This window comes from Mchenga conophoros, linkage group LG9 (genome assembly GCF_057382185.1).
Source record: "Mchenga conophoros isolate Kocher_MC1m ecotype Shallow Benthic linkage group LG9, M_conophoros_male_GT1.1, whole genome shotgun sequence".
Lineage (NCBI taxonomy): Eukaryota > Metazoa > Chordata > Actinopteri > Cichliformes > Cichlidae > Mchenga > Mchenga conophoros.
Window position 1 is genome coordinate 33,849,004 of NC_140534.1, and position 13,141 is coordinate 33,862,144.

The window sequence follows — 13,141 nt, forward strand, 5'->3', positions numbered from 1 at the left end:
ATAAGGGATATTGGACGATAGCTTGAGGGATATACAGGGTCTTTGCCTGGTTTTAGCAGGAGATTAATGTTTGCAGAATTCATTTTTGATGGAAGTCTGCCCTTTTCTTTAATTTCCAACAACGTTCTGTAGAAAACTGGTGCTAGAATCGACCAGAATTCTTTGTAGAATTCTGCAGGAAAGCCATCTGGACTTGGAGCCTTATTATTGTGCATACTTATCAGGGCTTCCTGGAGTTCACCTGGTGTCAGTGGTGAATCCAGTGCCATTGCTTGAGTGTCCAATAATTTTGGAAGAGTTATGTTGTCCAAAAACTGATCAATTTCTTTTTTAGATGGTTTATTTGTGGTGAATACAACGTTTTATAGAAATCCCTGAAAATGTTGTTTATTTGTATCGGATCATATATTGTGTTCCCAGATGAATCTTGAACAGCACATATAGTTGTTTTTTCTTTATTTATTTTTAGCTGGTTTGCTAGAAATTGACCGGATTTATTACCATGTTCATAATTTTGTAGGCGTAGTCTTTGTACTAAGAATTTTGTTTTTTTATCAATTATCTCATTTAATTCTAGTTTTGTTTTGCGTATTTTGTTCAATGTTTCCTGATCTTGGTGGGACGCGTAGGCTTCTTCTAGTGATTTGATGTTTTTTTCTAATTCCTGAATATTTGTGTTTTCTTTTTTCTTTTTATGTGATGAGAAAGAAATTATTTTACCTCTCATCACAGCTTTCCCTGCTTCCCATAGAACAGAAGCTGATGTTTCGGGAGTGTCATTATAGTCCAAATATGAAGTCCACTCTTTTTTAAAATATTTAATAAAGTCTTCATCTTTAAGTAGTGATATATTAAATCTCCAGTTTTTTCTTGGCGTAGTATTATTCTTGTGCATTAGTGTTAAAGATACAGGACCATGATCGCTGACAGCTATAGGGTGAATCTCAGTGTCTGAAATGTCGTTCAGCAGTGAGCTGCTGACCAAAAAATAATCCAGACGAGAGTAAGAGTGATGGACATGTGAGAAAAAAGTATATTCCTTACTGGTGGGGTGAAGGGAGCGCCATGCATCGCAAAGACCAAAGTCGCTCATATACTGTTTGATTATATTTGTGGACTGCCAATTACGCTGAGTTCCCGCTGTATTGAGCCTATCCATGTCTTCATTTAGTCCAAGGTTGAGGTCGCCTCCAAGAACAAGTGTGCCATCTAAGTGTTCAGAGAGTGCACTGAAAAAACCGTGAAAGAATGAGGGATCATCAACATTTGGACCATATACACTTGCAATACATAGCTTTTTATCACGTATAGATAGTTTAATGATTAAGAATCTGCCCTCTGGATCTATAACTGTATCGAGTACTGTGAAATTAATATTTTTATGTATTAAAATTGCTGCTCCCCTTTGTCTAGAATTATAACAAGCTGAGAACACATTGGGAAACTCAGGTGTTTTAAGTTCATTCGAACCTCTAAGAGGTCTGTGGGTCTCTTGTAATAGGACAACATCTGCCTGTAGTTTTTTGAGTTGGTTAAATATTTTTAACCTCTTTACTCTGGAGCCAGCTCCATTTATATTCCATGTAATGAACCTCAGTGTACCCATAGATGTTTGTGTATAACTAGGGATGTATGCTGTGTGCGTCGCTTAGACAGGTGGAGAGAATACGTCACTTGTTCATAAATAAAGAGAAGGAGAGAGAGAAAAAATGTGTGGCAAGATGCTCCCTGAGTCTGACTTTGTGTAAGCATAGTTACTAATATGAGTAGGCTTGGCTTAAGTGTGTGTGTGTATCTTATATGACTGTGTGTGCTGTCTGACTGATGTAAATGTGCTGCCATTGAGCGCATGGTGCGTATGTGTCGAAATAAAGGATGTTTGTGGATGAGTGTCGAAGCAGGTGATCGAAGCAGTGAAAGGAATAAAGAAAGAAACCAAGGACAGGGGTGAGCAGCATAAAACCAAGAGGGGGAAAAGAGAGGAGGGAAAAAAAAAAAAAAAAAAAACGAGAAGAAGAAAAAAACAGAAACAAAACGTAAACATTCCAATTAAATCACTGACGGAGAGTGACGGTGTTAATTCTGCTATGAAATCACACTTTAAGATGCGATTTGATGCTGGTAAGTTAAACAGATGTTAATGCAAGTTAGTGTGAGTGGATAGGGAAATGGTGCAGCTGATTCTTATCTGGTGTGAGGTTAATACAGCCACGGAGTGATGTTGGGGTCGCGGTGGAGCTGTCCGTCCACGTACAGCCGGTCCACAGCGATGACAGCGCGGGAGCCCTTCTGGATGAAGCCGCGTCGGATTGGGAAGAGGACCCTGCGTCGTTCCAAGATCTGTTTGGGGAACTGGTCGTTCACGCTGAAGTCCGTTCCTTTTAATTCCCTGCCGCGGCTTTTCACATGTTGCTTTTGTTTGAAGTGGCCGAATTTGGCCACGATAGGACGTGGTCTCCCGGCCGTAGCCCGAATGGGGCCGAGACGATGTTCTTCACAGTGTCCTCCGGCAGCTTCAGGTGGGTTTTGATGAAGCTTTTTACCGTGGTCTCCGCGTCCTCTCCAGCGGCTTCTGGAATACCAGAAAATACCAGATTATCACGCATGCTACGAGCTTGTAGATCGATAACTGTTTCTTTTATTTTTTTATTTTCTCTATTGAGCTGGGTAACATTATCTGTGAGACATTTCACCGACTCCCTTAGCGTGGCATTTTCAGCAGCAAGCGTTTCCACCTGCTGCTGGCTGTACTCCAGGGATTCTCGCAAGCATTTAAATTCTCGGTGAAGAATCTCCACCAAGGACAGCCTTGCGTCGAAACTGGACAATCGCTTGTCGATTGACTCCAATATGTCGGCAATATCTTTGCCGGCTGGCGATGTTGAGCCAGGGGAATCTGCCGGGCGTTGTCTTTTCGACGACGGCGTCTCAGCTTTAGCCGGGGAAGCTGCACACGGGGTCTTCTTCATCACGAGATCCTGAAAGCACTGATCAATATAATCTTGGAGAGTCTCTAAACTCTCCTCGTTGTTCTCCAGGGTGTTGGAGATTATTTAGACAAATAGTGTTAGTTATAAGACAATTGATAAGTGTATTTGGTAATGCTGAAGCTTAAATGAATTTGTTCAAATCTAAACTACCATTTGCTTTAATTTTCCGCCAAAATCTCCGGCGTCTGACGTCAGTTACAACATGAGTCGCTTACCTTGTCCGTCACTTACTCACTTCTAAAAAAAAAAAAAAAAAAAAAAAAAGTAGAAGCAAGTATCACAGTTGTTATAGGTTAATAAGACTTAGGCTCACCTTTTCTCTAATCAAAATAAAAAAGTAAACAGAAAACAAAGACACAAAAACATAAGAAGAAGAACTTTATTTATGAAGCGCTTTCAGACAAAGTTCTGTACAGCTATTTAAAAATAAAGAAATAAATGAAAGTGATGCATAGCAATAAAAGTTAAAAACAATAATTAAGATGTGTAGGATAGGGTGAACTAGTGGGTCTTCAACTTAGCTGTAAAAACCTCCACAGAGGCTCCACTAATATCTTGAGGGAGGTTGTTCCACAAAAACGGGGCAGGAAAAGAAAAAGCACGCTCCCCCAATAGTTATTTTTCTGGCTCTAGGAACTTTTGAATGACCAGAATCCTGGGATCGGAGAGCATGGGATGGAACATAAGGGTTCAAAAGATCAGAGAGGTATGAAGGTGCCAAACCATTTAAAGCCTTGTAGGTCAGCAGCAGGACCTTAAAATCTGTCGAACCTCACAAGGTAGCCAATGAAGTGATTTCAATGCAGGGGTATTGTGCTCAAATGTTCCAGTTTTAGTTCAAATGTGAGCAGCTGCATTTTGCACCATCTGTAAACCTCTAAAACCTTTCTTTGGTAGCCCAGAAAGGAGAGCGTTACCATAATCGATACGCGAAGACACAAATGCGTGGAGAAGAACCTCTGCAGTGTAGTTTGATAAAACTTGTCTGATTTTAGCTATGTTCCTCAAATGACAAAAGGCGGTCTTTGTTGTCTCTTTTACATGAGACTCGAAGGAGAGCGCCATGTTGAACCACACGCCCAAGTTTTTAACCTTGTCCCTGCAATTTATGACATAGTCATCAATTTTCAAGATTCAATTCAATCTTATTTATATAACGCCAAATCACAACAACAGTCGCCTCAAGGTGTTTTATATTGTACAGTAGATTCTACAATAATAGATACAGAGAAAATCCCAACAATCATATGACCCCCTATGAGCAAGCACTTTGGTGACAGTGGGAAGGAAAAACTGGTACTGTAGAAAACTTATACAGTACCAGTGCTTGTTGCTGTTCCTCTACATCAAATACATTAAATTGGGAGATGCTCTTTGTTTCAGGCGATGTTCAGGATTAAAATGTTGAAGGAATTCCCTGACTTACTGTGTTTGTGTCTTTGTTTAGAAGCAGAGCGACACAGATGGATCCAATTCTCAACCCTGTCGTCACTGTGGTGGTGGGAAAGAGTTTCACTGTGACCTTTGTGGAAAAACTTTCAATTACCAGAAAGCCTGAAAATACATCAGCGTAGACACACTGGAGACAAAATGAACTTCTGCAAAGAATGTGGGAGAGGCTTCTCCAAACCAAGTGAATTAAAACGACATGAAGTCATTCACAGTGGGGTTAAAAAGCACGTGTGTGACCAGTGTGGGTCATCCTTCACCACTGCAGGTTACCTGCATAATGAGTCCACACAGGAGAGAAACCATACAACTGTAGACACTGTGACAGACGTTTCTCATATTCAGGGACTCGTGATTGCCATGAACTTCGACATATTGAAGTGAACTTAATAACAGTGTGACAAGAGCTTTAAGAATCTCAGTTTATAATCCGAACATAAACAATCCCTCACTGTAAATAAACTGTTTCACTGTTACCAATGTGCAAAAACATTCACTTCATTATCTGCTCTGTGCAAACATCAGCGCGATCCTGCAGGACGGACTGCACTGGATCACAGTGAATCTGAAGAGACAGAAAGATCCTCTTCTGGTTTCAGGGTCAGACTTACAAACCAGATCAGGCTCCACAGAGTTCAGATGGAATCTCCTGTAAAGAGTGTCAGCTGATGTCACACTTGGATCTCATGAGGTAGCTCTGATGTTTGGACTTCAATTCAGGAAGAAATAACATTCGAAATGTTGTTGTTGTTTTTTTTTGTTGTTTTTTTTTCCCATGACTGAGCTCGTCATGCCTATTAGTCGTATTAAACTAAATTGTTTTAATTTAAATTAATTCAAATTCTATTATTTCTTTTTGGACCCTCAGAAAACACCAAATTCTTTTTACATGTAGATAGATGCTGGATGCCGGTAGAGTTACGTATTCTGAATACTTTGGATTACTTAATATATTTTCATGCCTATTACAACTATATGAATGTACTATTGCTATGTGATTTATTACTATTATTGAAGGCCACTCGCCATACCAATACCAACTAATTTTTAAATCTTAATATAAAATGAGTAACAGTAGGGTGGACATTAGGTATGGCTTTTTGCAGTGATCTTGCATAGAAAACAACTTCTGTATCAATAATATGTTTTCCTTTTGTCTACTTTGTGGCTCTGATTTCTGGACTTGCATCAATAATCCTGAATGTTACATTTGGGAAGCTGCAAGTCTTTTACTTTTTTATTTTATTTTTTTATTAATTTATTTTTTACGGATTTTGATTCTCCAAAATGTTATCGCTGTTACGTTTAAATGGTTTTCCCATTGGGACACCTTATTTAGTAGTAGTTGTTGTTATAGATATTGTTTTACCTTACAGTTAACTGATATTGTATAAATACTTGAACTTAACTATTGTTTTGATCTTCTGGCTGACTGGTGTTTTCACCCGTAATACGGTAGAGGGGGGGGATCGATACAGCACAGCATCTTGATATTTTGCGTTGTGATGTTGTCTCAATACAGTGACACCAAACATCGATATTTATTAAAGAAAATAAAATACTCTGGGAATTACTCTGGGAATACAATGAATAAGGGAGCTCATCTTATAAGAGGCCAACTTTCTGCAAACAGTTGCGCTCTGACTTGAAGTGACTGCAATCACTTTGGGAGAGATTGTTGCAGGTTTTAAATAAATGCTGCCTTATTTATAAATGCAGACTAAATGCTGCCATGTTTTCATCAGTTTGGTGTTAGGCTTGGTCAGTGAGCACTGCTCGAGGGGACTCGACTCACCGGGTTGGTTAGTCAGTTGCCGTTAATAGACTTACATTAGTTTATGTTTGCTAACTAAAAGCAGAACTCACTGGAATATAAAGACACTAGAACTAGAAATCAGTCTAAGGGGGGGTCACTTTTATGCTGCCTCTGACTTCAACAATACCTTTAAAGTTAACCTGGGGGTATACAGTCTACTTTAACTCTCTATCTTTTAAGCAGTAAGTGGTTCTTCGTTGGGAAAATCTCCCGCTTACAGTGGCTTGCAAAATTATTCGGCCCCCTTGAACTTTCCCACATTTTGTCACATTACAGCCACAAACATGAATCAATTTTATTGAATGTATTAATGTACATTTATAATTCCACGTGAAAGACCAACACAAAGTGGTGCACACGTGAGAAGTGGAACAGAAATCCTACATGATTCCAAACATTTTTTACAAATAAATAACTGCAAAGTGGGCTGTGTGTAATTATTCAGCCCCCTGAGTCAATACTTTGTAGAACCAGCTTTTGCTGCAATTCCAGCTGCCAGTCTTTTAGGGTCTGTCTCTACCAGCTTTGCACATCTAGAGACTGAAATCCTTGCCCATCCTTCTTTGCAAAACAGCTCCAGCTCACTCAGAACCACTTCATAAAGTGGTTGTTCAGGTTTAAGCAGTGGGAGGCGAAAACCTAATATATCCATAAGTGATGGCTTAACATTCTGCATTCAAGTATAAGTTTGTCTAAGTCCGCCATTGTAGAAATTCATTGCACCGAAAGAAAAACGTGCACAGTGTGACGTCAAAATAGGCGCACACCTTTGACGCTGCGTTTTCTCAGTTTTCCTCATCCACACGTAAATGCAAAAACTTGAGTTTTCGAAAATATCCACCCTGGCAGGCGTTTTTTAAAATCTCCGTTTTCAGCGAACGAAAACGAGGTTTACGTGTGGACGAAAGGTGTAAACGCATAGAAAAATCTGCGTTTTCAAAAATACCCTGGTACGTGTGGACGTAGCCTTATTCATTATTCAAGGCACAAACGGAAAGTCATGTACGCGTGCAACGTAAAGTTAGGTGAGTGTGCAACGTAAAGGTGAGCGTGCAACGTAAAGGTGAGCGTGCAACGTAAAGTCACGTGGACATGCCGCGTGAGCATTCGAACTGAGTCTAAAGTTTTCGTGTGCGAATTGAAGCGGGTGCTCTCCAATCATCAAAAGTAACAAAGTCATTGAACACATTTATACAGTTACCTTTACATTTACCAATCATATATCACAGATTTACACTTTTTTTTTTTAGTACTATGCAAAAAGGCAAAGACAGAGCGACAGTCTGGGTCAATGGTGGCCGAGGCGACGGCAAGGCTAACAAAGGAACCCTCGAAGCGTTAGGCTAGCTTTGTAACAGAATATAACAGAAAAGTATGAAACTCCAGCTGAGTTGTAAGATGAAAAGTGGACACAATTTCGGGCTCCCACATTTTGTCAGAAACTGTACATTAACGAGTTTTTTACTGTTATTCAAATGCAACTGTGGAAATAACAAATAGAAGAAAATTCATTCATTCTTACCTTATACTAATCGTGGTGCAGGCCAGTGCAGTGCATGAACTGATGCCTTCTCCGGTCAATTCCGCTGAGAGTAAATCTAATGTCCCGCTCTACTGTACAAGACAATGGTTACCTGGAGGGATGTACCACTGTGAGAGGGGTGCTGCGGAATAGTCCAAGTGATCGCTGCTTTAATTTCCCGCTCAACTATACATAAATTGCAGGTCGACACGATTTTTCAAAGCTGGTGAACTAGACCAAAGTCATTGATAACAAAAGAACAATAAATCTACTTTCTCCGGTACTTTATACCCGCTCAGTTGCAATGCAATTTAATGCACTACTAGAAATCGATGGCTTTTTGATGGTGTCCGGCGTGGAATGATGGTCAACTATAAATAGACGTTTTCTCGACGTTGTTGTTGTCACCTGGTCAACTACAAATAGATCAAATATCAATGACAAAAAAACAACGGTAAATCAACATCATTTCAACGTCCCTATAGTAAGACCATGGGTTTACCACAGTATTTCAATGTTGTTACAACAGTGACATTTCAACCCTGACCATAACGACGGATTGGATGAAAAATCAACATCGATTCAATGTCGTCTTGCTATCTGGAATCTTTTGATTGGTCGATATGGTACATTTTTTGACCATTAGGAAAGGGTGGGGTTTTTTGGTGTTGTCTTCGCTCACAGGTGGAAAGTGCTTTATGGCATTTTCCTTATGAAACACAGTTTTTACCGTTTCTTCCCGCAGTAAATATAAACAATGATAGTATTCAGGAAGAAAACCAAATATTTCATATATTTTTAACATAACTCTGGTTTTACGTGGCCGATCAACACAATTTAAAAACTCCATCAACTTCTTAAAAATGCCAGCCAAGTGCCAATTGCTTTACACGTAATAGAGGATTTCTCAAAAGGGTCTGGATTGGTCCTAAACTTAAATAAATGTCAATTATTACCTGTCAAAGAGTGTAATGTTCAGAGTATTTGTAATATAACAGTTAAAAATGAAGCAGCATATTTAGATCTGATTATCTGCAAAGATCCAAAAGACAGAATTTTACTAAATTGTCCCCCAATTATTAAAAAATCTCAAACCAAATTAAATCAATGGTTGCAGAGAGATTTAAGTTTAAGAGGAAGGGTATTGCTCTCAAAAGCAGAAGGTCTGTGTCGACTGACTTATGCAGCAATTTCTCTGCATGTGGACGGCAAAACTTGTAAGGATATCGACCGAATGCTCTTCAACTTGCTCTGGAAAAACAGGACACATTACATTACATCAGAAAAAGTGTATTGATGAATGACTATGAACACAGTGGTCTCAATGTTTTGGATTTTACTACTCTAAACAATACATTTAAGATTAATTGGGCTAAACATTTTCTTAAAAATCCGGTATCCATTTGGAAGTTTGGTGGTCTAAGTTATCTTAGGTTGTGATTATAATATAGATAAGCTTCCAGAAAACCTTTCGATGTTTCACAAACAAGTTCTATTAGCTTGGTCCCTTATATATAAACACAACTTTACACCCCATACGTATTCAATTTGGAATAATAGGAACATAGTGTATGAAAATAAATCTTTTTTTTTTCTAGGTGGGTTGAGAAACGGATTGTTTTAGTGAATCAGCTGTTTAATCCTAATGGGCAGCTTATGTCCTATTCAGAATTCAATTCAATTCAATTCAATTCAATCTTTATTGGCAGACTACATGTCCATAAAAACAAGACAAGAAACACACACACACAACTCCCCCCCCCCCCCCACACACACACAACACAAGGTATACCATTAAATATATATATGTATATAAATAAGTATATAAAGCATTTGTAAAAACATAAAACCATAATATACATAAAACACAATTACTTAAAATAAATCAATAAATACACAAGCACTTTAACCAGTGCTTTCTGAGACTGGATGAGTAACGGGAACCACTCACTGTCGGATCTGTAAGTGCTAAAATTATACTGTTACTCGAACCATCCAGTCGTTCTCTAAAACTGAACATTAACTTTCTTAAAAAGTGCTTTAAAAGTCCAGACACCCACAGCTACAAACATCTGACTGGCACTACCACTTCTAGGTATCCTGCAAAGGATTCTCATCGCATCATTATATGCAACATGCAGCTTCTGCATGCTACATTGTTTGTAGGATGACCACAAGGGGGCAGTATATAGCGGTGTGCAATACGCTTTAAACAAAGCCACTTTAACTGGAAGTGAACAAAAGCTGAATTTGCGTGCAATAGTATTTGCCTGCACATAGAGCTTACATCGTTGTCTGTATATGTCATCATCATCATTCATTTGCTCAGTAATAAAGTGACCGAGGTATTTCACCTTTTTATGAACTTCAAGAGTTTTTTGTGCCAGTTTAAACAAAGGGAAATTTAGCTGTTTATCCTGCTTGGTTCTACATATCAAAACAGCACTTTTAGCAGCATTGTACTCAATGTCATATTGCACACCATATTCAGTACAGACATTAAGAAGATCCTGTAACCCAGCACTGCTTGGACTAAAAACAACCAGGTCATCTGCATACATAAGATGATTTATCAGTGCTTCACCTAATATACACCCAGTGTTACAGGCTCTCAGCTGTATGGACAAATCATCAACATATAAATTAAATAAAATTGGAGACAAAATCCCACCCTGTCTGACACCATTGCTGACACCAAAGGGGGCAGAAATACTGCTTCCCCATTTAACCTGCATGTTCTGATGAGCGTACCAGTAAGAGAGAATCCTCACGATGTATTGAGGAACTCCCCGTGTCTTCAATTTATCAAAAAGTTTTCTGTGGTTCACTCGATCAAAAGCCTTAGAGGCATCAATGAAACACATGAGGACAGATGAATTTTTAGCCCTATACAACCTGACTATTTCCTTGAGTGCATATATGCACATGTCAGTGCCGTGCTTTGGTTTAAAGCCAAACTGATTATCCAGAGAAGAGATGAACACACTAACTCTATCAAACAGGATTCTTTCTAACACCTTAGATAAAATACTGGCTAGTGCAATCGGCCTGTAATTATCCAAACAGCTCACTTTTGCAGCTTTGTCTTTCATAACTGGTACCAGTAAAATACACAGCATTGAGTCTGGTAATATGCCATGAATCATAAACCCAGTGAAACAGAGTGCTAAAAGAGGAGCTAGCCTTAAATTAGCATGTTTTAAATGTTCTGCAGTGATGTGATCCAAACCAGAGGATTTATTATCAGACAACCTATGAATGGCTTCATATGCTTCATGTGTCCTTACACTTATTGTGTCATTACTCATGTCAAGATTGTCCTCATATGGATCACTTTTTATACAGTTAAACAACGCACTGTAATGCTGTCTCCATAATGCTGCAATGTTATCTGCCCCAGAAACACCTTCAACAGTTGATGGTAGAGATGGTTTACAGTTATTAAGAGCTTTCACCTCTTTCCAAAAATCTGCCATATTATTACACAACATTTTCCTGGCCAAAGAATCTGCTCTCAGCATTTGCTCATTTTTAGTTATAAAGCGAACAGCGTACTTATATCTGGCATTCGCACATTTTTTCTGTTCAAATTCTGGGCCTTGTTTAGGTCTTCCAGCCATGGCCCAACATTTATAAGCTATGCGAGCTTCATCATGGTACATGGATACATGTTCTTTCCAGCCAGGTCTGATGTTAGGTTTCTTATGCTTATATTGTTTATCAAGCAGTGTACCACTTTCATGCAGAGCAGTCACTATATCATCATACATGGAGCAGAGTAAATGTTTATGCACAGCATTCTTACAGTTGACATCCTTGCACAAAATAGCTTCTTTCGGCAAAGAAATGTTGTTCAGATGTATATCGGTATTACTATGATAAGCTAAGAAATCATCTTCACTACAAGCTGACCAGTCTAATTTTACACTGGTAGCAATATTAGCAATATTGTTTCCAGTTGTTGCTGGCATTTGTTCCACATTCACAGTAAAACCAAAAGCCAAAAGAATTCTTAAACACCTATAAATTTCCAGCCACACCCAAAGAATATGCCATATTATTTGATGCAATACCTACGGGTATTATAATGCTTTTTAAAGGTATTCAACCTTGCATATCATCTGTTTCTCTCCCCAACCCTTTAGATTCACACATAGGAAGAATCTGTCTAACAAACCGTAGTAAAAGTAATAAGAATATCCGTGCTTTGTTCCAGACAGAATCTCTAACTATTCCACATGTGGTCTCTTATTGGAATTTCTTTGTCAGTGACATTAACTGGAAAAGAGTATGGACAATTCCTAACAAGTAACTGGTAACGAATAAAGTGAAGGAAGTCTCCTTTAAAATACTGCATAAATTTTATCCTGCTAATCATTACATGACAAAGTTCAAAAGGGACATAAATGTGAACTGTGGATTTTGTGGAAGCCATCCTGAGACTGTGCAACACCTTTTCTGGATCTGTTCATATGCTAGAACATTTTGGAAAGACTTCAGTAGATTCATTGCTGGACATCTCTATAATGACTTTACTGTGAAATGGGAAAATCTTGTATTTTGTTTCTTTCGAAGGCAAAAAAAGAAGATGTTTACTTTATAATAAACTTGTTAGTTATCTTAGCTAAATTTTATTTTCACAAATGCAAATACAGTAACAAAAAACCTAATTTTAAACATTACTTTAATGATGTTTTATGTTACATAAAATTGATTAGTGGATCACTCAACAAAAAGGCTATGAAAACTATTACTATTTGTAGTAATTACGAATTATTTGAATGTTTGTAATTCTTTGTATCACACCCTCTGGCATATATTAATTTTGTTCTGGTTGTATACATGTTCTGTATACTGTTTCTTAATAAAGTTTATTTAAAAAAAAAAAAAGAGTGTGTGTGCCTACTGGGGTCAGCGGGGGAGCTGGCCCCAGGGAGGGGTCAGCTGCCCCTCCCTTCCTTCCCTCCCCATCTCCAGCTGCCTCCCTCTTCCCGCTCCACCACAACCACCCACACATGCAGGACCTTGGAGTAGGGGTATGTCACCAGGGTGCAGAGGAGGCCACCCCCCCCCGGTCCCCTTCTGGCTGCCTCTGCCTCAATTTTATCCCACAACTTAGACATTCACATTACTCACACTCTCATTACACATACATATAGGATCTTGGGGGTGGGCACGATACACGGAGTCCAAAGTACCATCAGGGTGTACACCTCACCCCTGGCATCGTTGCCCACCTCTCAATGTTAAATACACGTAGACATTGAGGGCTAGCAGGAGGGACCATGCGCTTACCTGCTGCTCTCTGGCAGGTAGCTCCATGCCCTCCTGGGTTTTAAATGCACCTTAGAACACACATGCATC